A 26,111-nucleotide genomic window follows, 5' to 3' on the forward strand; every position below is an offset into this window, starting at 1 on the left:
TCATTTTATGCAAAACGAGTACAAAAGTCACACTACGCCACCTGATCTGCATAAACACCTCAGTTGATGCATTCTACTCGCCAAAGTAGATTTGTTTGGGGCCAGGAAATTACCAGATGAGCACAAGTGCATTGCAAGTGTGTTTGTGCAACAGCTGACAATACCCCGACATCAAAATTGGCCCCGACAGACTTCAGTTTTACTTCCATCTGTCCATCTGTTTCATTTCTCTCTGAAACATTCAAAGCACTCCGCTTGTTTATGAAAGAAAATTATGCTATTTATTGGAGGATTTCAGCTACACTGCATGAGGAGGTAACACATCTCTTGGTTACTCTTTGGGTTGCAGTGTTTTGACAACTGAAACAACATTTACTATTTGAATAAACATTACTGCAACACCAGGATCAAGTCAAAACAATTTAACTGCTTTCAGCAAAAAACGGAGACCAAACACACAAGACCATAATGAGAGAAATGCTGCTAGGAATGGCCTTCACATGTTTTGTGTATGAGACATGAGGGATTTCTGACTTTGCTCTTTTATGAACCAATTATAGGGAACGGAATAAAACATTCCTGAAATAAGCTTGTGCTCCCACAGGCTCAAACAAAACATTCAGAGGGGAAAAAAACATTTCTCCAATGAACGTCTTAAAGCAAACACAGCAATTACACTAGTGTTCAGCAAAATTTCCCTCGCTGTGTGCCAGGACTATACAATTGCTTTTTCCTGCTAAAATGCTATTACATTTTATGCTCAGGTAGTGCAACTTTCAGTGAGAAGCTCACATTCTTTGTGCTATATGATATGATACATGAGCTGAGTAGCCTGGCTGGTTTTGAAGGTTATTGGAGTTTCAGCTCTGATGAAACACTGTTCTCAATGCACTCTTAGATATACAGCACTCAGAGATTGAAACCGAGAGCTCCTCTGCAGTTAGCCAAGTCTTACAATCCACCAGCTTTGCAACTTTTTAATAACATTTCCTACTCTGCAAGATGTGCAGTATTGGATAATGTACCACTAGTTTTATCCATAAGAGGATGATTAAAACCTGCTGCCAGGAACTGATAGCATTAGCCAGTCACCACTATGATAAATGACCATCACATTTATCAACGTTATTGTGAAAGAAAAAATGAGAAAATGTTTAGTGATGATGTGATTAGTAAGGCTGAGGTAGGAGAAGGAGACAATGCGGGGGTGAGGGTGGGGGGGCGCATCAGAAGGCTTCACCAGCATCATTAGCAGAGAGCACTGTTGAAGGTCATTTTTTGAACATTGTATCTACAATTCAGAACAGCCAGATTTGTTCATGTTGACCTTCCCTTCATCGTCTTCACAAAGCTAAGCCACATTGATCTGAAATGTCGCACAGCAAACCATCTTTGCTTTAATGCTGATCCTCTTGTCACATATTGCAGGTACTTCACTTGAAATCACCAGATTGGGATTCTTATGATGAACAAGCTGTGTCAAGACCTTTGGGGTTGCATTTCTATTTAAGATCAAGTTTTCACGATAACAATTCTAAATGTCCATCTGCCATCTGAGGGAAATATCTGCATGTAAGCTATGTGAACAATATCAAAGCTGGTGTCCCTGTTGTTTGCCTGTTTATTGGGTATTTCTTCATGTTAAACAGTCCATCATATCAGAAGCATCAGAACACACACAGCAGAGCCATATATTAAGTAGTATTAATGATCTGATGTGGCATTTTTTTGAATTTTCTAAAACAGAAAATCCATCATCATCCCTTCATCCTGCAGTGAGTAGAAAGCGCTCTGCAAACCATCCATCCCAGCCTGTTTATCCCATGCAGGATTCCAGGAGGCTTGAGCTTATCCTAGCTCATGCACAACTTGGGCGAGTGGCTGGGTACACCCCGGACAAATTGCAGGTCTCTACAGGCCTGACACATATATTTAGCCTTTTTTACTTCAGGAACCTAATGACTTTTAAGTTAAGGAAATCCAAGTTTATCCACATACTCCCACAGGCAATAGCTGGCCTCAAACACTGCAAACACCATAATTAATATCTTAGGACATGTGTTTTGATATGCATTACATGGAATAGTTTAAAGTCAAGTCAAGCCAAGAGGTTTTTTATTGTCATTTCATCTGTTTAGATAGATAGATAGATAGATAGATAGATAGATATATTTTATTGATCCCAGGCTGGGAAACTGCAGTTTTTTTAAAAAACACAACGAGAGCTGCAGCTGCAGGCTGCCATCTGGGACAGCGCCATCTTGAAAAAGTTTACAGTAGTACACTGAACAGTGAAAAGAGACAGTGCTCTTCTGAAGTCCACAACTATCTCTTTGGTTTTGTGGACGTTCAGGCACAGGTTGTTGACTTTCTCTTAGACATTGCACCTCCTCTCTGTAAGCTGATGAGACCCACCACAGCCGTGTCATCAGCAAAACTGATGATGTGATTCCTGCTGTGCATTGCCTCACAGTCATGAGTCAGTAGTGTGAACATCAGAGGACCGAGCACACGGCCTTGTGGGGCTCCAGTGCTCAGTGCGGCAGTGCTGGAAATGTTGCTTCCGATCTGAACTTTCAGAGGTCTGACAGTTAGAAAGTCCAGGATCCAGTTGCGGAGGGAGGTTTCACTATATTGGTCACTTTATTGGGGATATTCTGATTCAGAATACCTTGACCTGTGTTTTACTGCAATATTATGCATTTGTCCATGTAAACTGTACACTGTAATATAAAATTTTAATGGAAAATATAATGTATCAAGAATTTATAATGATATATTTATCATTATTATTACCTTGTTTTTAGTACCTTTTGTTCAGTGCTCAATCTAAAGCATGTGTTTGGGTAGTAAATATTAAAATATGTAATAAATGCACAATTAAATTAATTCCTCATGGTAAAACAAACACAACAACAAGTCATGTTGCCAAAAATAATATTAGTGCACAATAAGAAAACAGTCAGAATTGCGCACATCTTAATCCTGCTGAAGCCTATCCCAGCTGACTATGGGTGAGAAGCAGGGTTCACCCTGGACTGGTCGCCAGTCCACTCACACCTGCAATGTAGAGTATCCAATTAACCTAATGTGCATGTTTTTGGTATTGTGGGAGGAAGCCGGAGTACCCGGAGAAAACCCACACAGGCACAGGGAGAACATGCAAACTGCACATAGAAGGGCCCAGACCCAGACCGGGATTCGAACCTGGAACCCTCTTGCTATGAGGCAACAGCGCTAACCACTGCACCACCGTGTATTGAAGAAATCGAAACCATTAATCACATTCTTCAGCAACATCTGAGCCACAACAGGTAACCCGTGCCATTAACATTAGTAAATGATGCCAGTTTTGACTATAAAGACAAGACATTTCAGTGCAAATTGTGTCAGTATGTAATTTAAATGTGCATTGTAGCAACCAGTCCCGCATCTGCTTCTTGTCTTTGGTGAAATATTTATTGCTCACCATTAATGTTCTTCAGCGTGTCACATGCAAGAACTTCCATGCAGCCAAACATGTCACAGATGCAACAAGGCCTAGCGCTCAAAAAACTGTTGGCCCTTCTCCATCCAGCAACACCTGAACCCTTACCTATACTGTAAGTGACCCAGAACAGAAAGGTAACAGCCAATGAATAAACGTTGTGTCCCAAACACAATTAGCTCCAGAAAATGACTCCCAACAAAACTTGGTTTAATTACCGACTAGTATTTCTGTTGTGCAGGGTAGCAACGTTGAAATCACTAATCATCCATTCCTGCTCAATGAGAAGAGTAAGAACCACGCTGCTGTACTTTTTAAGTGCTGAAATATTCAAATAACGACATAATGCACTCTCTAAGCTAGCTAGCTTGTAATAACCTGGCTGTTCTTTTGTAGTGGGCTGTGTGTGAGATCCCTGTAGCGAGCCAGTTTTGGAGTTACGGCGGCATAAAAAGATAAACAAGCCTCCCACTCCTCATTCTCTCTCCAAGGAGACTCCAGGGGTTGCTTGAACCAGCCTGTTACAGTGAAACACAGGCAGTCAGGAAATCAGACATAGACAGGCGTAGCTGTCTGTTGCTGTCTAAACATTTTTTTTTCTGCTGCTACAATGATAATATATCAACTTTGTTCTTCACAGATGCTGAAATCATATACAGAAATTTCATGTACAGCTTCCTTCTTAAGAGCTGATTAGCAGTGGTAGAAGAAGTATTCAGATGTTTACTGAAGTAAAAGTATCTTAAAAGTAAAAGAATTGTAAAGATAATCGAAAGAGTTTATTTAGCTTAAGATGAAAGAGAATTATTAGAGAAATTCAAAAAAAATCAGCCCATCTGGAGATACATGGTTTTCTCTGGAGAGATATTGTATGAAAAATTGCAATCTGAACAGTAACTAGCAACTAAAATTTGCTATTTAAAAAAAAAGAAATTGAATGCATTAAAATATTAACCGCTGAGATGTAGTGAAGTAGATGTATGTAAGCATCAAATAATACAAGTACTAAATTTGTACTCAAGTACTGTATTTCAATAACTGTACTGAGTTACATTTCACTGATTTTAATTGGTTATACAATATATTATTGAATCTTTCACTGTTTTTGTGCATACATCTATGTGCTCTTGCAGTTTTTTTTAAATTTGTTTTTTCTTTATTTGGTCTTCATATTGTGACTTATCCTCACAATACCTTTCGAGCATTTGGCAGTTATGCAGAGAGTGAATGTAAAGCAAGGTGCTCCTTAGAGGAGTAAAAACTATGAATTTGAAAATTTGTGTCTTTATCTTGGGAGACCAGACAAACAATATTTCACCATGGACCTAGCCAGCAAACTCAGATACATTCATATCGAGACACTCTCCCCCTATAAACAGAGTTGCTTCACAGTAATGGCTTCCTGAGGGACAGATAGGAAACAGACCCTACAGAGGTAGATAGTCCTCCTCTCAAGTCCCATCTTCTTGTAAATTTGCAGCGGTCTCAGTGGGGTGATAAAGCAGATGCACAATTTACAAGCGGTGGGACAGGAACAACACACATTTGAGTTGTTACCAAGAGCACAAAATTGAAGTAGGAGTCATGTTTTATGCAAACAACTAAAATATTCCTGTCTACCCTCTGTATCATTAATATTTGCCAGCTCAAAGATATTTTACTGTTCTGTAAGCAAAACCGGAAAATACAATCCAAATAATAAAATAATATGCACTTCAGACCTTAAGGTTACTGCTTACTGGTAAATATGGCTGAAAAGTGTGTCCCTTTAAAAATAAATGTTCTAATCAATCTTCACAACAATTTAACAGTTTAATTAGTCTCGAAAACTGCACACAGAAAAACAAGGCATGTACATGCAATGCAGGTGCATAGAACAGTATCTGATAACCTTATGCTCTATGTTCACAAACATGGCCCAGGTGCCCAACATTTGCTTGCTTGTCAAGTCGCATTTTGAGACTTTGGAGGCTGGAATAGGAACTGGTCACTTTGATTGCTGACCATGATCTTTGGCTGTTTGGTTTGACTAATGACACAACTGAAGACAGGCAGTTATCTGAAGCATAGTCCGAGCTCTTGTAGGTCGCTCTAGAGTTTGTTTTCCCTCTAAATACACAAAAAGGCAATAACTTATGAGGAAGACTGATACGTCTTATATATGCATACATCTTAAGAGCTATCTTAAGAGTCATATATAGTGTTTTCAGATGTCACACAGGAACAAATGTGCTATCCTGTAAATCCAATAGCGTTGTTATGCACACACTGAAATAAAAGACAAAGCCATATTGAGAGCTGAGAAGCTCAGGTAAATGCGTACTGTGAGTCCGGAGGAATTGGTGCTATGTATGCTATGCTGTGTGTGACTAAATGGTTCTGTGTTGATCCTCCAGCAGATTAGTGATGTATCATCTAGGATGCTGAATTAAAATCCATCTATTGCTGCATGTCTCCTGTATTGATGCTTTGGTTCCTGGCTGTTCAGCTGTAGATCCTCCCATCTCAACTGAGTTTATTCCTGAATATGTTTCAGTGGATGTTTTGTGCATCATCTAGCTGGTATCCAATGAACTGTAGTTACACATAGCTGCAAAGTGTGACCCATTTCCTATATTCTAAATTTAATAAGGCAGTAACCTTCTACAGGCTCACAGTTTATGTTAGATTTGTCTTGGATCTTAGTGAACTGCAGTCTTGGGCAGACACAGCTTTTGATTTTTACTTATTTTTACAGATTTTTACCCAATTAAAAAAGGAAACAAATGAAATGATATCTTAGTAGACTTGATATCTGTCTGCTGAAGACTTTCTGTTTCTGTTATGAACATATGGTATTCTGCTCTATCACATCATACCAAGTGTTATTATTCTGCACATGGAATTCCATCAACTCTTCTCATTTAGAGACTCTTTTGTTGAGTCACAGGGAATTGATTATCATTAACTCAATGGAGAGAACCAGACTAGCACCATGCACTTATTGGCTGATTGTATTGACACTCTGATGCTGAGATGAGGTGACTGATTTGAAGTCAGAGTTGCTTTGTCAGTGTTGCTACTTGTCAGAGAGAGTGTTTTAGATTAAATGGCCCACAGATGTTACTCCAGTACTGTTGTTTTGTGTCTTTCAAGCCTATACTGGCAGGACATCATGTGGTGAAGGGACACTTAGATAAATCAGTCAATCAATCAAAAAATCTTGTTCTTTTACAAGAAGCTGATGGGTGAGACAGTAATCTGGGCATGTAGACGGATAGAAATAGGCACCATTTATGGATGCTGCACAGCACTTTCTCATTGCCGCTAGTAACTGCTCAATATAATCTAACAAAAGTTCATCAATGTCACACGATTAATGTAGACCCAAGGGGACATATACACTGCTGCAGACTGACCATCCTACTTCTAAGTGGGACCCTGTGACATCCATCAATTCCTCCATCACTTTTCTACTGATTTTGCATGTGACGTTATTTAAAATCTGTGGTGGCTCTGCGCTTAGGGCTTAAAGCGGGCACTGGAATTGAGCTGCAGACGTCTGACAGCAGCATCTCTCTTCAATCAGAAATCTACTTTTGAGCCAATGTGAGTTTTGTTCATAAACCTTGTCTGGCTTATAAACCTACAGTAAATAAACGGACTATTAAAATGAAAAAGTCACGTTTAACCTAGTGCTTTGTTTGTTGTCTAAATCAAAATGAAAAATCCAAAGTGGGTCTGAGGATCTCCAGGTATCTTTGTATCCATCACTACTCAGGTGTTTTCACATCTGGATGCTTCTCAGATTGTCCCTAAGGGTACAATCTGTTCCAGATGCACAAAACTTTAACAACAACTAGCTCGTGTTGTGACAGTTTTTAGAATCTAGGTTATTACTGTACCAGTTTCTCGTGTTAATTTTGAGCAACTTGCCAGCTTGGTCTTTTTGGTCTGCCTCTGCAGAGTTGCCTGAAATGAGGCACTGTTCTGCATGGTAAAGGGGGATTTGCTGTAATTGGCTCCTGGAGAGTTTTGTAAAGATGTTAGCTGAACATGTGCTTTGTCCGCTTGAGTCCATTAGTGTAATGGTCCATTTGTACCTGTGATGTGCTGAGGTGAGCACAGGCAAGGAACACAAGCATTTTTTGTCTTGTAGGCAACAACCCTCCATCCCTCTGCTGTCATTAAGTTCTCATCTTGTATTTGTTTTTCAAATAGTGAAAGACACGGGGAAAGGGCACACTGATGATAACTATGGAGAGCATAATGTTAAGTCTACTGGGTTTAAAATCTATTCATTAATAAATTCAACCTGTGAAAGTGAAGGGAATTCCCTACACTACCCCCCCCCCTCCAAAAAAAAAAAACAAAAATCAAACCAAAAACAAAAACAGCATCTGTCATTTCAGCAAGCGCCCCAAAGCAATATGTCTGTGTTCATGTGACAAAGCCTCTAGCCTCTGTTTTAATTAGGTGATGTTATTTAATTAGGTGATGTTATTATAGACCAGCAAGTCCGCTTTGGGAAGAAGTTAAGGTGGATGGATGAGTCAATGAAACATTAAACTTTAACGTGGAAGCCTACATATTGTTCAACCACGATCATGATTGTTCCCTAACCCTAATCACGTGTCTTATTTTAAGCTTGTTGACAAAGGCCCCCTACTCTTAACAAAGCAGGGATTTTAAACTAAGCCATAATCCTTACCTAAACACTGATTTGAGTTTTTGGGTGGTGCACAAAAAGAGTAGATCAGAAAACTCCTCTATGTGTTGTTCTAGAGGACACGGACATTTCATTTAAAAGCAGCTAACAGCTAGGAATGTGATTCAAATTAAATGACCACGAGACTTGGGAAGTTTTCTTTCATTATTAATATTATGAGCAGTGATGGTGGGACGACTTTCTTGAAAAATACTGCTTAAAACTGATTGTCTAAGAAAAGAATGTGATAGGAGAGCTAATACTCGTCTGACTCACTGGATGTAGACTGTGGGTATGAGCTGGAAACCTGCAGAACTGGAAAATTAAGCCAGTAGTCTGTAGTAAAATAGCTTGAATGACGGCTTGAATACATGTACTTTTGTCTCAATGAAGTTTCTATTCTGAAACAAAAAATTTAAACTAAAAGATTTTTTTTTTTCAATGCAAATATCGGACAAATAATATGGTTGGCCATGTGATTAATGATACTAGCAGACCTGAACAGAGTAGCAGACGCCAGTTTTTGGACTAACAAGCAGTACTATTAACTGAGAGACAGCTGCTGCAGATCCGCTAGCAGTGCCTGGAGCTTCCAGAGGAACAAACACTCAGACCCAAAGAGAACAGAGTTTGTTTTTGAAACTTTTGTGATTAAAAACTAGATTTATCTTCACTCTCGCTTTTCATCCTCTGCAGCAGCATTCACGGAAATGTCATTCTCCGCTGTAATGTAAGTTCATTCTCTATCATTTGGCTGCTTAATGGAGGCGATGTGTTATTCACGAATATAAGACAAGAGATGGTAAAAAGACACTGGAGGATAACAGGAACAACTCAGAAGTCTCTGGTGAGTGCTGCTTTTAGTAAAGAGGCTAAACTGAACACAAATACACGGACACAAACACCATCTGTGCCTGCTGTTGTTTGCTAGCTTGTGGCTAATATATGTACAGTAAGGTATTTTGGTGTTTGGGGCAAATAAACCTGTGGGCAAGAAAGCAAGGTGAAAATTTGCCAGTTTATGATATCAACAGAGCAAGAGCTTAGCCTGTTAGCCCTAGCTATCTTATTAGCCTTGTGCAAAGTGGGCACGTTTCTGGTGACCTGCTTGCCTCAGCCCCACCCACGATCCACTTGTTTGTCCTTTTTTGGGTCAGTCAGGGTCAGGCAAAACTAAGCTGGCACTGGCCCAAAATTATGCATGTAAAGCTTCGGATAAGAAACCTATGGACGATATTAAGTGACTCAGTCCACCATTTCTTATATGATATAAGCCTGGCACTGACTGACTATATCAGCTGCATTCTGACCCCATCTTTTACCCTCAAAATACCAACGCCACCTTTTTCCTATACAAGAAAGACAATGGGTGCAACCAGACCTTTGTCCAGTACTGACTGCAATAAGTCTTACTATACAAAAAGTAAACAAGTCAGCATGCATGCACAGGAGAGAGCTAGACATTAAGTCAGTGGTGGAGTAGTCTGTTTGGAAATTTTATAATGGGGTTGTTGAACGCTCTTCCTCAAACACCAGTTGGAGAGGTAAACAGTCCTCTCTGCTCTCTCTGTGGCTTTATGGCAAATTGACCATTATGCCCATCTGTATAAACATAGTATGAGCATTACATTAATGTGAAATGCTTGACAGATTATGCTTGCACATGGGGAAATGTAATGTACCTTGTTTGGCTGAATGTAGCTGTTTGTGCTGTATTATAGTCAGGGGCTACTGGAGTCTGTCATTTTATGGTCTTCATATACAGAAGATTCACATTTATTTATTTTCTCGTTGCCAATTTTGTCAGGTGTACTTTGTAGATGTCAACAAGTAAGATTTTATTTTTTCATCTTGGTTTTGTTCTGCCACTTTTGATCAGTGGTTTGAATTACGTGCACGTACTGCATGAGCTTCATTTAGGAATTGGTGCCATAAATGCTCTTTCTTTATACTACATGTGCCTTGTATTTAGAATATATCATTGCACTTCATTTTTTTATATAGTTCAGTTGTCTTAAACCAGTGTTTTACATTTGTCTGTACTGAGCTAGTGGCCTAGAGGTGACTGTTATGTATCATTACAACCATGCTTGTTATGTTGGGCTAATCTCTCTGTTGGTGCTCTTACAGTCTGTATCTGACAGGGAGTGAAAAACTAGGTCTGAATCTGGAACACTGGTGTACTGAGGCACTGCTGAAATACACGTGGACACAATAATTGTGATTCTAGAGTCAGTTTTGGCTCTGGGTGGTAAATTTGTCTACTGTTGCAGCCACTTGGTTGTAACATCCATTATTTAGGAGACACACACCTCTGTATAAATCTATTTTGCTGGTGAAGTTGTTCATCTGACAAGTGGTGAATTATGGCCTTTAGGAGCCACTGTGGCCTATACTGTTCATTGTAAGGTTAATGGAGATGTTTACTTTTGGATAATTTGATGAATTTTTATTTATCACTGTCTTTTTCTACTAAGAACCTACTTGACCTCAATGAGACCTAGGTTGTGTTCAGCCCCATTTGGACAAGATTAAGATTACAGGGGGAAGTGCAGAATGAAATATTCACTGTGCTACTCTGTCATTTAACTTATAGTTCCAGACAGCATTTTAACCATTATGAAATTGCAGCATATGGTTTATAATAGACATGGGAGGGTTGAAGGGGAAGTGCAGAGGCAGACACATGAGAAAAAGATACAGTGTGTGAAGAATCTGAGTCAAAAATCATACTGCTTCTCTGTGTCTTAACTCAGTTAGCTCTGAATACACAGACATGAAACATAGAATGACATATTCACATTTCCCATCATAAATAAAAGCCCATAAATACACTCATAGGAAAAAGGATGCTTTAGGACTTGCCTGAGAAGTAGCAGCTGGTAACAGCATTTGGAATATTTTTGCCAATTTGTCAACAAATGTAACTAAAAACAGGGCACACCAACACGAAACCATCCATGACTTTCCAACAGCCCTTTTGATGAGCTTTTATGGAGCCTTGCTCTCCTGATGTCATTAATTTTTTTTTCTTACATTGTATTGGTTCCCAAATCAACCTATATTCTGATGTTAGCATCATCCATCAGATTAATAAAACTCCATTTTCACACATAAGTCCAATTTCACACTGAGCTGATCTGAAAAAACTGCTCGTCCTGCCGGAAAACTCAGAGATCCAATTTAAAACACAAGGACGTCCCTTTGGACAAGATTTAAATTACTGGAGGACCAGTCAGTTCACTGAAAAAAACAGTGCAGTAGGTAATTGCGGCTGTAATTACTACTGGGGAGGGGGTTGAAAATTGCCCACATATACACTCCAGACGGTGGTTAAAATCACTGTACAGTGTAATGTTAAAAAATACCTCAGCCCCTCTCGAGAAAAATCCAATCTGTGCTGGGCTTTAGTTCTCCAGTAACACTGTCTATAAATCCAGAGACCATTATAAAATAATTTTAGTAAGGTAAATCTTGATACAGAAAGAAACATTGAGTTTTTATCCTTAAGTTATGTAAAGAATAATTTTTATCGGAACTTGAAAACTCTTTTCTCTTTAGCACACAAGAAAGGTTGAAAAAGAAGGATGTAATTTAGTCTAGGTTTAATTATACGTTGCATCCCCAGCCCTGTGTAACGGAGTGTCTTCATTAACCTTGTTGCTATAGAAAAAAAGAGGCATAAATCTTTTAGTAACTTGAATGCAGGATCTGCTCATCAATTTTCTTACCCATACTTTAAGTGACACCTTAACCTACTCAAGATTTCAGAGATATTTGTTAACCAGTACTCAGTACTCATCATGAGGTCTGTATAACTCCAGGAACAGCTGGAACAAAGCAAAATGTAAAAATGTTCTTAAAAGTCCAGCGTGTAGGATTTAGATGGAGCTACTGGCAGAATTGTATATGATAATCCTAATTATGTCTCCACTGGTGTATCTTCTGAAACTAAGAACTGTGGTGCTTTGGTGGTTGACAGTGGTCACATACGACTTTCACCCAGGAGCACATATTAGGCAGACTTTGTGGCAGGAAGGCTTTGCTGCACACTGACACTGAGGCTTGAGCAGATGCAAGGTGCATACACAAAAGCGATGATAACAGGCGGCCTGGGAAAGTGAAAATAACATCATCCAGACTTCCAATTACAGTTTCCTGTAAATGTATCTCTCATCTTTACAAACTTTCACCGTAGTTCTGTTTCAGCTGAACAACAACTAAAACATGTACAGGAAAACATCATAACAGACAACAAAATGTAAGACGTCGCTCTTTAATGCTGTTTTACCGAGATGACAACACTTTCAGCTTATTTCTATTATGTTAACTCTGTAAATATCCACTTACAACAGATCTGCTAGGCTAGAGTTGTGTAGCAAAAATGTTCACAACATTACTGCAAACCTATATTATTGTCAGGTATTCACAGCATGCATTGAGGGATATGCATCTCATCTGGAGAAATAAGAAGTTATGGTTTTATTCTGTAGTATCTGTCTGCGGGGGTTTTAGGTTCCTCCTTCAAGCTATGCACCATCTTGTGACCTTTTTGACTATGGCCCCAGGCAAAACAAGTGAGCACAAAGCATTTACTAAACATGTATTTTATTTCTTGTTTTAATAAACTATACCTGCCATCATGAACTATGACTTCAGGCCATATCCTGTTCATATATTTTTATCAGCCTTTATATGTATAGGTGATGCAGAAAACTGCTCAAAGTCTATGATTTCCACTAAGCACTTGGCCTTCAATTAAGCTATTCTTCACCTTGTGAGCTTTCAATCAGTTTAACTTATTATATTCTGTGAGTTCAGATCACTGAAACAGTGTCAAGGTACTGCTGTTTCCCCTTGAGGTTTCAGGGGTCAGAGAGGCAGTGGAGCGTCCCCTCTGATCCAGGAAGGCGGCTCACCATGGGGATCTGACAGACTGACCTGCCTGGCAGCTATGATAGATACACTGGGACTGGTCTGACCTCTCTGGCTGACATCCACAAGCTCACTGTTGGCCCCAGTCATCATCTCTGGCTTGAAGTGCAGGTTTGGGAATGGTTGGGCTGCTGTGACGATATTCTGCTCTGTTTCTGCTGGACTCCTGAATCACCTCATTGTGCGCCAGAAAATGATATTTGCTATGAGTAATTCAAAGTATCGGAGAATCCATGTGCTCAAAGGCCATAGAGAAGCAATATGTCCTTTCCAATTCTGCGAGTCCCAGGATAAAATGACCAATAACCAGGAAAAAATATAATCCTGAAAAAGACAATAAGAATGGACCAGACCTCAAGTACAGCTGGCGGGGAACATGTTCATAAAAGACATGGAATCCTCCTTTCATGTGTCTAATTTAATATTTTTTCTCCATGTTTAAAGTTAAACGAAGTATTTCTATAAATATTGTGTAATATCACCAGTAATTTTTTGTTCATTGAGCTGCAGTCCTGATTTTTAGCCACACTACCAGCATGGCTGAGGGAAGTCAGTCTCTCAGTCAGTCCGTCACATTGGCCCAGAGAGAAATCTCTGAACAGCTACACATTGAACTGAAATGAAATTTTGGACAGACACAATTTCCAGACAGTGAATCCTACAGACTCTTGTGATCCCCTGACTTTTTTTTCTTGCACCACGATGAGGCTGCAATATTTTCCATTTGCTGAAACATCTTAACAACATTGAAAGGATTGCCTTGAAAATTGGTACATTGGGTACATTCATGTTTTCAGACCTGTGGACTGTTTGCTTTGTTCATATTCAGGATCTTGGATAAAATTGTTGCATTTTCCTCTTGGTTCATTTGTGGTCACACAGAAACATTGAAGAGCGGTCCAAAAGTTGGAAACAAAAGCAATATTTGGATTATTCATTTTTTACTTTTTGTAAAAAAAATAAATAAATAAAAAAACATGGAGGGGAGAAACTAAGCAGCCCTAACACTCTTCTCATCAGTACACAACATGAAGCCCTCACAGACGCTTTTCGTTCATTTTTTGATGACAAAAACATCTCAGTTTTACATTGTGTAGTAATGGAAACTGAAGGGCTGATCCTTCTTGCCCCAGAATGATGCAAGAAAACAAACAACATATTCCAGAACACGCAGAGTTCAGTTGGATTCAATCTTCTGCTAAACTGTACACTACAACAACAACAACAAAAACCCCCAAAACTTGTAAGTTTTGACCATGCTCCACTGTCGCTTCCAGTATATTGGAGAACTGATCTTAAACTTCTTTCAATCAGATACAAAAACCTAAAGCTTAGTGAAATTTTCAGATTCTTATTTTTTTATGCCCCTTCATCTCAGATTATTTTGAGATATATTGGGTATACATTCTGCCCTCAGAAGGAAATCGTTGATGTGCGTCTTCCAAAATATGCTTCTAAACTACGGAACACTTTATATATATTTAATCTTGACTACGACCTCCTATTTGTACTTTTGAATATTTTCTAATACATTTTAATCAAATGTATTCTTAAAGTTTGTTATTGCATCCTGTGTATTGTATTCATTTATTTATTTTTCATTCATGACTACACATAAGAGCTGAATGCAATGCACAAATTATGCTACTTAAATAAAATGTTTTATTACTGTAATTATTGTAATAAAATTATATCTCAACTTTCGTCTCAACAGATGGATTTGTTCCTTCCTCTTCTGACTCTTTCCTCCCCCTCCTCTTTGTCCCCTTGACAACCACTTTCTGCTCTGTAGGACAAAGTGAAAATGATTGAAAAGTCAACAGTAGCTTTCTGTGGCATGTATTCAGGCATAATGACCACCCACCAGTCAGTCAAAATCTTTGTTCCGCCACAAATTCCCACCTGCTGTCTGTGCAAGAAACACTTGAAAAACTATTCCAGGAAATGACACACAGAGACTTATACACAATTAAGAAAACACTCTTCCCACCACAGGAACCCAGAGATCCTGAAGATATTAGAGTCTGTTTGCTGTGCACCTCATCTCACACATGCTCAGTCTGAGAGTATTGATTTAGTCAGTCAGGCAATAAAAGACATTCAGTTCCCCTGCCTTGACTCACTTAGCGGTCAAGCTGAAGTTACTGTTACACTGCTGAAATTTACTTAAGTACAATAAAAATGCACTGGTGTTAAAATGTAAGTGGAAAAAATTGTGGAAAACTGTGGACTGTGGACAAAATTTTTGATAATTTTCTTAGGAAAGAAAGAGCCTGGGAATTTTGTGGAATTCTGCACAGTTTTATTACTAGCTTTTTAATCATGGATTTATTTGTTGGGTAAATGCAGCAGTATAGGTCTGACGGATTGCTTTGGTTAAAAGTATACTATGATATACTATGATACATGTACTCCATACATTGAACTCATGGGGTGCATTCAGCAGCACTGTCTTCCATCACATACAAATAATTTGCCAGCATCTCAATAAATAGAAATTCAGTCAAATTACTATCCTCTGCATGCATAATGCAGTCTCACATCACATGTGCATCCCACACCACTACCAGCACATTGTCAGAGCTAAACAACTGTTTTCAGTTGAGTTTTAATTAGATTTCTGGATTGAATATCACAAACAAGCAGATAGCAGCCCAGAGCAAATGCACACCTTACAACTTAACACCTTCTGCTGCTTTTTGTTAACTGGCTTTTTCCATGTGCAGATGCAGCTTGACCGAGCATGCTAATGGGTGAGTTCTAATTAATCAATTTCCATTCATTCTTGTTAAATGAGTCAATTCATTTAATTAAAGTTCAGGTCTAAACTATGTTTTCAGAAGGGTTTATGATTATGTCTGCTTCAGATATAATAAAAAGTTTCTATCTGCATATAGTATAGCCGCAGCAAATAACTACGGTGGCCAAGAGAGTTCAGAGCACTGCAAATTAAGAAAACACATGTAATAGACAAAACACAAGAGAATGAAGACACATTTTAATGAATTTGTGAAAACATTTGGAAAGCAAGATGCAAATACTACCAACACACTACACTACAAATATACACAACCAAATGTGCAACAGAAACATGCTGTAGATACATAAACCAACAAAGGAAGTGTTTCCAGAGGATACAAAGTGCTGTACATGGTTTGGACATGCTTGATGTTGTCACAGGTGACCCAAAATACCTCTTTCCACAATTGTACTTCCAAACAATTAGAGCAATAAACTAGTTTTCAACTCAACAACTACTAGCAAGCTAGCAGCTTCAGTCCAAGGACACATCATTACCATTGACATAAATTCTCTCCCAGGCGCCCTACAGTAATTCTGTGCTCAACACGTACACACACACACACACACACACACACACACACACACACACACACACACACACTGACAGTGTCTTTCAGTTGCTTGCCCAAGGACACCTCATGCATATGACCAGAGCTTGATTGAACCACTGTCATGATTAGCATTGTTGAGTTCACTATGCCTGTGTAGCCCCCCCCCCCCCCCCCCCCCCCTTTACTTTCACAACCCAGTCAGTGAAGGTAGATGACCACCCATAGAGCCTTCTGAAAAGCAGTTTTTCCTTGGCAACTGTTGCCAAATGCTTGTTCATGGAGGACTCTCTCTCTCTCTCTGTGGGGTCTCTCTCTCTATCAAAAACTTAATTGGAGTCTAGATCTGCTGTATTTTAAAAGTGTCATGACATAACTTTTGTTGTGAACTGGCACTACATATGTATGTGTAAATAAATTTAATTATATTTTCTATTTTGTTCCTGTTATTTTCTGTTCATATCCATGAATCCATGTTAATCTCCATGGAAAGTTTCCAACTTTATTATCCTGGAATATTATTTGAATTTAAAAATCCAGCTCCTACTTCTATTTTACAATTTAACAGCATCTCATGCTCTTGAACCATGCAATAGGGTCAAAAGGTCAGCAAAAAAACAGTCTTTCACTATTTTTATCTAACTATTCTTTCCATCAATCTTTTATGTTCCAAATAATCTTTTGTTTGCTATTGGCAAATATTGTCATAGTACACACAGCAGCAAGCGTAGCCCTTCCTAAACTTATCCTGTGCCATAATAACAGAAGAATATAAGTGACAATGATAAATACATGATAATACCTAGCTCTAAGTATCAAATAATCAATTTTGATTGATGTCAAAAGAGTAATAAATACACACAACAATTATTGTTATTTAAGCATGTATACATGTCTCATGAAATCATTTTGCTGGGTGACAAATCAACACATTGCCTGATGAACTGTATAGTTTTAATAAAACTAGTTTAATATATGTAATATTTTTAGGCAATAAGAAGATAATGTGCTGATAAGAAGACTGATACTTCTCTTTCTGGAGACATTATGTTTACAGGTTGTATGTCTGTCTGTCCCTCCATTCCAATCTCATGAACAAGATATTTCAAGAACACCTTCAGGGAATTTCTTCAAGTTGGCCACAAATATCCAGTTGGATTGAAGGATGAACTGATAAGTACGTATATGGTGATCGCTGTGATCTCACAAAAAAAACTTTTTTAGACATAACTCAAGAATTTATGCACTAATTATGACAAAATTTCACACAAATGTCTTATAAGATAAAATGATGAAGTAATTTTACATCCAAAGGGTCAAAGGTCAATTTCATTGTGACATGATATGTTTTGTATTCCTCATCATCTGAATGAATGACACTGATCTTGGGTGACACTGTGCTGATATGTGTGAAGTATCCACACTTGGAATCTGTAGCTTCATTGCTGCAGCATCCATGTTTGAAGCCTTGTCTACCAGCAGCTTGTTGGTTTGATGATATTGAACTTTACTGATTGTCTTTGCATCATGAGATGAAGCTCTTCATCAGTCAGTACATATAATACCTGAGCCTGGACAGACATGGACTGCAACTTGACTGGTACGCAGAGGCAGTAAATCTAGTAGTTTTAATTTTTTCAGTGTTTACTATTAAATTGTATCTAATTCTAGTGAGTAAAGTTGTTGAATGGATGTATGGAATCCATGTATTTCTTCATAAAAAATGAGCGAAATTTAATTTTCCTAGTTTTAAAAAGAATACATGGTATGATGCGTTCAAAGAGACTATGTGGAACAAAAGTTAAAAAGTAAAGGGTAGAAAAAGAAAAAAAAAAAGACAACGTCTGTGTGTTAAATAGCAGATAGAGCTGTGTAGGGAAAGGGACGTAATGTAGGGACGCAGTAAGAGTGTGACCTCTTTGTGTAAAAGGAGGGATCAATAGAAATGCAGGCAGAAAGCAGACAGTGGAAGAGTGTCTGCCTAAACAGAGTGTGAAGGTCTTTCTATCCGCAGCCACTGTGTGTTTATTCCCTGTCTGAGATAACATCAACTATGCTGCTATTCTGGCTGCCTTCTCTCATTCTCACTTCCCACATAGCAGATATACTGCTTTCTAATCCCGGAAAAGCAGATGTGAAAACAGCTCCTGGAAAATCCACTGCAGTAATCAACTTGACACCCGCACAGCATCAGCAATTAATATCAATTTAAGGGCTACAATTACTACAAATTTTCTATAAATTTCATACATGTGAGAAAGTATCCAAGACAGTATTTTTGTGTCAACAGGGTCAATACATTTAATTCAAACAAACAACTGACATACATCCATTTAATGTCTCTTGTCCATAATATTGGCTGAGTTGAACCCTTAATACCTAATAATAAAACAGGTTTCAAGAACGCTGGTCTTGAAAGTCTTTGGGGAGGGCAGCTGTTAGCATGGGTGGGCAATTTCTTAATGGACTGTAGAAAGACCAGATTAGTTCATTGACATGCCTTACTTGCTCTCTTAAATTCAATTATCCTGTCTCTTGAATTAAATTATCACCTGCCTGTCAGGACAGATGTGTTTCTGTTGTAGATAGAGAAGGAAAAGTGTGGTGTGTGTGTGTGTGTGTTTTGAGGGTGAAAGCATCATTACCAGTTGGAGAGAAACTGAATAAACTGGGGGAAATGAATGCAGTGTGTTTTAGTGTGTTTTTTTGTTTTTACAATTTGAAGAGAGATGACTTCATTCAGCAATGAAACATTTCAATTACTCTGGGTTTAGGCAATATTTGCTTAAGACGGTGGACCATCAAGATTTCCTGCATAATTAATCCTATGTAATGTAGGCTATTTTTTTATGGAGGTTACATTTGCATTTTGTCATTTTCTGCCAAGGAGCGCCATAAAGATTGACATTTGAGCAGCTGCGACGCTTGGGGCAGTGATGGAGTGGGGCCATTTGTTTCTGACTGCAGGGACAGTTTATAGCCTCAGTCTCTGCCCAGTCTTGTATATCCTCTGTACGCTTGTATAAAATGTATAAATTGTATAATATGTCTATAAACCTTGTATACCCTTTTTGCATTTATTTTTTTATCATACCGAAATACATGTTGACTCAGTTTTTAACCACCATCAAGTGTGGGAAAAGTATTTAATGGTAAAATTTTTAAGTCATGTAGGCCAGATATGTACTGTATACAAAACCATGCGATTTTGCTATCATTCTTAAACAACATTTAGATGTCTGGACTTCACACTAAATCAGTTCTACTATTGCTTTATTGCGGTTTTATAGTGTTTAAAGAGTCAATCAACTTTTAAATCTTGACATGTTAGACATTTTGCTATTTAAACTTGCTGATTAATTGGGTTATTTATCTTCATACACAAAAATCAATTGGGAAAAGCTTTGCTAAGATAAGTAATCCATCACATCTCCTATTTCACAGTCAAAAAAACTTTTTATTAACATGGTTATAGCACCAAGCATTGTTTTTACAAAGTTATAGGTCCTCTTGGATGCCTACACAAAGTGGGGGGAAGTTGCTAAGCAAAATAAAAGCTTAGAGACCTGACTTAGCCCTGTTACTGCCCTTTTAGCTTAACCTAGCCTAGCCTACCAGTTCAGCCTTACCAACACAGTGAACACAGAATTATTAAATGTCTAAATGTCTCTTATCTGACAGATAGGCGGTGCTGCTGCAGAGAATGACTAGCAGAGTTCTGCAGAAGGATGGGGAGGAGAAAAGGCTGTGGTGGATGAACAGTTGAGGCAAAACAAACAAGTGGAGAAAGATAGACAAGAGACAGGCGAAATGCAGGAGAGACCTCAGCATGGAGATGACACTGAGGACATAGTTTCCAAAGAAACTGGGGACATTAGACAGGGGGCAGTTCCTTGTTCTGAAACTGTTCTGTTCTGTAATTATTAATCATTATTGTGGAATGTAGAAGACCGCATATGTGCAAGAAAGTTCTATGACTTGGTAGGTACAGTTATGCCATTTCTGCCGTGAAACCTGTTGAGAATGTTTGTATGTTGAAATAAATATCTCGGTACATTAAAAATGTATCTAATAAACAGAATTCACCAGTGGTTTCTTCTGTTGGAGTATGGTCAATAATAATGTGCTACGCAGGGGAAACTGGTCTGATGTATAGATGTATGTCAGTCGTTTGTCTGAATCAGTGTCCAGCAACTGAATTAGACATTATCGTGGTTATATGTGGTTATTATACCATGGCTTACAACCAATTCACTTCTTTTATTTGTGCCATATGTTTTCTAATACAGTATAGTTTTCTGAACACAAAAACTAGCAAACAGTTAAAAAATAACATTAAGCAGTCATGACTGGAGTACCCATTTCCAGCACAAATGTTAATTTAAGAATTGTTAGAAAGAATTAATGCATTTTTATCTACACTCACTAACAGGCTGATGGCAGAAAGACTGATATGACCACATAAAGTAGAGGGGGGAAAAAGAGGGGGGTGGTGCCAGGAAATGACTTGCCACAAGTGTCTACCTTCGACCAGTGATTTATGTGTCAGGATATCACTGAGCCACACGACGAATCTTTATTTGATGGAGGGCTTCGTGTCTCCAGTGTTTTACATGGAGAGCATCACAGGGATAAAAGTATCCTTGAATTACTTAGTTCAAGTCACCAAATTATTTTAAGTCAGTTTAGTTCATTGTGTTGTGATGTTAGCAATTTTACATTCAGGGACACTGAAGGCAACATTGTTTTTCAGATAAAATCCCAAATGTATCCACATGCCTGTCCAAAATAGAACTCCAAGCTGCTCGTTTAGATTAGGTTGCCCATGTCCTCGCAGCTCTCACTGTTTATTTTTCTCTACATCAGGACCCACATGTGGTCTATGTGCACATCAGTGATAGGAGCCAAAGTTGGCAAGCATCGGTGAAAAAACATCCAATATCACATCATAACTGCATAGAGAAGCAGCCGTCTCTCTACAAAAGAGTGTGGTGGGAACAAGGTCAGTGTCTGTGGGCTGTAAAACCACATTGTAGAAAACTAAAACTTACTTGAGTTTTGAAAAATGATAGTTATTAAAGTTGTGCTGCATCTGACTTCTCCACATCTTATTTGCATTTTTGTTTTCAGAGTTACTTTGACACTTGGCAGATCAACCTGATCTCACCAAATAATGTATGCAACACACTGTCTTAAAGAGTAATTCTAATCTTTAAACCTGGGCCCTATATTGACATATAGTTTAAGTCAATTTGTGTTTTATAAGAATGCAAAAAAAAATACTAAAATCCACTCAGTGATACACACAAACACTCGCATTTTATCTTAGTGCATCCCAGATGCTGTTTTGAATTTCACTTCCCTTCCTTTCTCATCAACCTTTTTTAATTATAAAAATGTGAAAGTGTGCTGTGCTCGTTCAAATTACAGAAGGTTTCAAAGAGGAGGAAATATCCACTGATGAAAAATTCACAAACAATCACACTGTGGCTTCGGTGCATTTTTTGTGCACAAAGGCTTGTGCTGGTGGAGAGATTGGCAACTTTGCCCGTTTGACTGTGAATTTCTCCCTGTGTGATTGAGTGCTGATGTAAGATGGCAAGTCAAGAATGAAGCCTTTGAAAGATTTTCTTTTGAATCAAGTTGCTGAAAAGCTTTCAGTAACATTACCTTCAGAAATAATAAAAAGAACTACTGAACAACAAAATCAAGACAGACATGCATTTTGCATCACCAGGAGCTGTTATGAGCCATAAAGGCAGCAGCTTCCAGGCAGAATACAAAAGTAAAAGAAAGGAGAAAAGTTTCTTGCGAACAAAAAAAGGGCTTTGTTAATATAAGGGATTTAAATGAACAAAAATTTTGAGAAATAGTGTGTTTTCCTTTAGGAGAGACCCTGGATGCCGTGCAGTCCAGGAGAATATTGCTTTTTGATGTGTGAATGGGGTTCTGGCTCTGAATCCTTTTCTTCCTCTTTATTGTTAAAAGGTCACACCATTTATGCCTTTCGTCACAGCCTTTCAGCATCAGCTTTAAAATGGAATTGAACAATATTGGATCTTGTGCAGAATAGCAGGAACAGTGGGATTGGACTCAATGTAAAAGAGGTACATTTGTCATATTGAAGAACAGCCTTGGCAGGCAAAGATGACTCCTCTGCAGTGCTGCTGTGACACTGCACATTTTTAGTTGTGTAAGTAGAAAGTATAAAGCATAAATGCAGCTCAGGGTGCATGCTTCACACTGCAGCACCAGAGGAGATGGAAGATGGATTTGTGAAGCAACCCAAAGACTTACCAAGCTGAAATGTGATGTTTTGCATATTTGAAGGGAATTTGTTGAACGTATCAGTCCAATCTCTTTTAGAATGAGTTCTTATTGGATTTTGCAGCCTATGATTTACATCCTATGCCAACGTTCGGTGCCAGCACAGGAAGCAGAGTGTCCTTTATTAGCGAGCTTAAATGTAAGGGGCGGTGGATAATAGATGTGTGTGGTGTAATGACTTTTACACCAGAGAACAGAGTTAGTCTCCCCTCTCAGACCAACGATTAATGTTGGGTTTTTACAAGCATAACCGCAATCTTTCCCACCCTTTTCCTTACTGTAGTTGCAAAAATCAATACTGTGTCTGGTGGTAGGGTTCATTCAGCTGTGGTGCCTCTTTAACCTTGATTACAGCTTCATGGTACTCAATAATAGGTGGGGCAACATGCCAATGAACTTATCCAGGAAAATATAGGGACACTGAAGAGTGCTAGCCCGAAAACATGGATGCAACTGGTGAAAATATTTAACAAACAGGCTTTGCAAATGTTTTATGAGAAAGGAAATGCATTAAACATGCTTGTTGGGCCTCAAGGATACATATAATTAGTTTTAGCGAGTAACACCAAGTGTAAACATAAGTGTTTGTTTACAAGAAAACTCCATTGGGTACCTTTTAATTTTTTATTATTATTATTTTTTGGGGGGGACATTTACCAGTTATAGTAGTTGCACTGAAAAAGCACCACGGAAAATGTAATGACAACAAAATATCCCCAAAGCAGAAGAGTTTACAATATTCACAAACTACCCTACAGTACTACACATGGGGAATATTCCCCCATGAGTACGGGAGTCTATCCAAACTGACAACAGGCGAGAGATAGGGTACACCCTGGACTGGCCGCGGGGCCAATACACACAAGAGAGACAATCACACAAGCTAGAGAAGCCAGAAGACGTGGCAACCAACTGCACCACCGTGGTATAATTTATTAATATACACTACTATATATTGGTACTTTAAATTGGTAAATCAAGAATTTTTTTATTTAATTTTATTAAAGTTTTATGTAAATTTTAAATGCAATAGTTTTACTTGTAACAGCATTTATACTCCATGCTCTTAATATTTTTACTTCAATAAATAATCAGAGTACTTGCGCCCTGTTTTTAGATTTTCTTATCCCCCTTCAAATTTCTCCACTACACTTCCTGCAGTTCAGACTGGTTCACACTCTAATTTCACAGCTGATTAAATAATAAGTTGCTGCTCTCAGGAATTATATGTGCTTTTTTCCCAAAACGACCTTCTCAAGTTATCATCATTAATCTGGAAGGATCCACTTTTACACTTTCTGCTCAATAAGCTAATTTTAGCTTCTGTTTACAAGTCTTAGAAATGTGCTGTGTGAATCCAGACTAGAGCAAATCAAATCAAACTACTGTTCACTGACACTGCTGTCAATGTTTGAAGTTATCAGGTGTTCCTGGTGCACTGAGCTATCAGACCTCATTGTTTACAGTCCCTGCGTCAGTAAAATTCAGTATACACAGAGGCCATCAGGGGAACAATCTCCACTGGTGCCATTTTGTTTTTTTCACCATCTTGGAAAGAAATCGTCTGCAGGGCAAATGATTCCTTTTTTTCTTTCTCTCTAGATTTTAATTATTTAGCCACATTTCTTTTAACATGCTGTGCCTCAGCTTGTTACAGTAAATCCATAAATGATTAATAGCAATAAATTAATTATAAAGTCCTATTTTTAGCCTTTCAGTTAGTCACCCTACTCAGATCACTGAACTGTTATCTCAATTTCTTTACGTCTTTAGTGGACATATATTTTACTTACAGTGGATGCCCAGGTCACGGAAAACACAGTCATGATGGATTCTTCCACCAGGATGGAAACAAATGGTGTTGTTTCAGCACTGTAGGAAATGACCAAAGCAGCTTAGGCTTTTTTTCCTCCTTTTTCTCCTTTTTGGATGCTCTGTTCGAAGAAAACCAAGAGTAAGAGTGTCAGGACGGCTGTTAATTCAGTGTCTGCATGCCAGCATTAGAGAGCTGCGTTAACATCCCCTGTGGATGAAAGTAATTGCATTTCATGGGCTGAAAACACAGAAGAGCTTCCATCCAAACACAAACACACTGCCATAAATCCTCCAACAGCTACAAGGTCCACACTCAAGGGGAAATCAATTACCATGCTTACAATCTACACAGAAAATGCTGCAGTTGTCCTTGTGGTGAGAGTATTCTGTATGTGCAAGGCACTGACTAAACCCTGGAATAATCTCATTTAAATGGAAAAGTTTTGTTTGTCTTTCCTTAGACTGAACCGTAACACAAGGAAAAAAAACATATGTGTTGTCATCTCCAAGTAATGAGAAAAGCAAAGACTTTCACACAAGTATTGGTCAAAAAGCACATTTCATAAAGTTGAGAATGAAACTTTGCATCAGCGTGGTATGAAGCTCACAGAGCTTTTCAATTTGCTGTTAACACCATGGTCTCTGTTCTAAATTTATTGCCTCTCATATACAAACCCACTGTGAAGCCACTCACAGCACTGTTTCTGAAAATAGGACAGCATTAAAGGCTTGTTCAGGCTATCAAGAATAAGAAAACAATAATCACCATATGGAAAGATACTGATTTTTTTTTAAGTCTTTCTTTAAATGTGTCTGGTTTAGGCCCTGATACAGTAGTGTTGATACTTTGTGCTGGAATTGAGTTAACATTTACCGTGAGTGTTTTTATTCACCCAGGGCCTGAATGGGTGTGTCTAATGACAGACCACTATTAACAGATATTTTGATAATATTAAATATGGATACTGGATTAAATGATTAACAGAAGCACATAATGTGGCATGTAAGAGTGTATCTATTTATGGACAGATTGTTGTTAATGCACTTTGCTTGGGTTGGGTGTTTTCACAGCAGTGATGCTCAAATGAGCGAATAACACACCTTGATTTATTTAAAATCCAACAGCAGTAGAATATATTCAGAAGTATAAGATAAACTTATGCTAAGCAAACTGAAACAGCAAATTGAACTTCATCTCTTTTGTGTCATGAACAACCTTAAATCTACCTCTTCTCCTTCTTCCAGGGTGTTCGGGTAAAAAAATTCCCCAGGGGTGTCATTCACCTTATATTAGTTCCAGAAGGGTAACACTAAGCAAGAAGTGAGTGGATGGGAGTTTATTGGTATTGTTTATATGTAATTATTTAAGATATCTAGGGGTATTTACTAGGGTCATTCAGATGTGTAAGTATTTCTTAGGATTATTTATATTTTGGTAATGGTTTAATTCAAATATTTATTGTATGTTTATGTGTGTAGATAATTCAGTGAACTCTGTACATGGTTCAGT

The 26,111-nt window shown here is 38.3% G+C and overlaps 1 long non-coding RNA gene across 1 annotated transcript in view; it reads right to left on the bottom strand.

Moving 5' to 3' along the window:
* LOC124067328 overlaps positions 1 to 24,921 on the bottom strand; it is a 50,628-nt gene extending 25,707 nt beyond the window's left edge. Inside the window, exon 1 of the long non-coding RNA XR_006844740.1 lies at positions 24,580 to 24,921. This is a non-coding gene — a long non-coding RNA (uncharacterized LOC124067328). The remainder of the gene's footprint in view (positions 1 to 24,579) is intronic.
* Between the last annotated feature and the right edge of the window lie 1,190 nt (positions 24,922 to 26,111).

The sequence above is a fragment of the Scatophagus argus genome, chromosome 11 (genome assembly GCF_020382885.2).
Source record: "Scatophagus argus isolate fScaArg1 chromosome 11, fScaArg1.pri, whole genome shotgun sequence".
Lineage (NCBI taxonomy): Eukaryota > Metazoa > Chordata > Actinopteri > Scatophagidae > Scatophagus > Scatophagus argus.